Genomic DNA, 1,225 nt, shown 5'->3' with positions numbered 1-1,225 from the left:
GCTCATTTTCTATTTTGATCATTTTACTATTCAGCTTTGAGAGTTCTTTGCAATTTCTTTTTTCACAATTGGTAGCTTCTTATCCTCTTACAGACACTTTTGCAAAACAAAAGATTTTGATTTTGATGTGATTCACTTTATCAAGTTTTCCTTTTCTTTGTGGTGATTTTGGTACTCTTGTCAAAAGTAATCTAGAAAGATTTTTTTCCAAATCATGATTTCCTAATTAAGTGACATGGTATTAGGATGCATAGAAAATGGACCTTTATTATTTAAGTTTGATTTTCCTTTGGAAAAAGGAATCTGATAATGTTCAGTTCCAGTTTCAACTTTTTATCAACATCACCTCCTCTGCTTAACTCCTTTGATGTCACCATTTGTTCACTCATTTTAAAGTATGAAATTCAGCCAGCCTGGCTATTTAAAACCTAGGACAGAAAATGATATAAATGGATTGCTAAAAAAGGGTAACTTCCACTTGAAGGTCAAAGCAAATCTATTTTCCCCCTAGACTTTGAAATTGCTTCCATTGTTTCCCCTCTACATTAGTATACTAAATAACATGCTGTAATAAGGCAGAGTATTATTTAAAAAAAAAATAATAGTCAAGAGCCACTAAATTGGTTCCTTTAAATTACAACCTCAATTTGACAAACACTGAACTCAAAGGATCAGAATTTTTTCTCTTAAAGGATTTTGTTCTGGGAGTAACACTGTAGGTACTTATCAACCTTTCACACCTTAGAGTAAATGAAGAACATGGTGTGAATATTGATGAAAGGGAGGGGATTATAAAAGTGAGAGAAAGAGGTACCCAGAAGTGAAGAGTTGGGAAGGAAGGGGAAAAATTAGAAAAAAAAAAGGTGGAGGTTTAAGCTCACTAGCTTTAAAAGTTATGACTCGCTCTCAATGAGTCATTAACTCTGAACTGTCATCAAGAGGACACAAAATCTTAGTGAAGAAATGATGAGGAAGAGAAGAGTTCTCCACTCAGCCAAATAATTAAAGCAATACTATCACCACTGGCACTACTACTAATCACCATTTATTGAGTATATGCAGTGTATCAGACATGGTACCAGGGCTTTGAAAGCCTTATCTCTTTCAGTGATGCCAATGATCCTTTGAAATAGTATTTTGCCCATTTGAGAAATGAGAAAATTTCAAATAAATAACATTGCATAATTGGCCCAAATGTATAGCTGCTAGGTGGTGGAATCAGGAT

This window comes from Bison bison, unplaced genomic scaffold (assembly GCF_000754665.1).
Source record: "Bison bison bison isolate TAMUID 2011002044 unplaced genomic scaffold, Bison_UMD1.0 scf7180017853753, whole genome shotgun sequence".
NCBI lineage: Eukaryota > Metazoa > Chordata > Mammalia > Artiodactyla > Bovidae > Bison > Bison bison.
Note: the sequence above shows the minus strand (reverse complement) of the source record.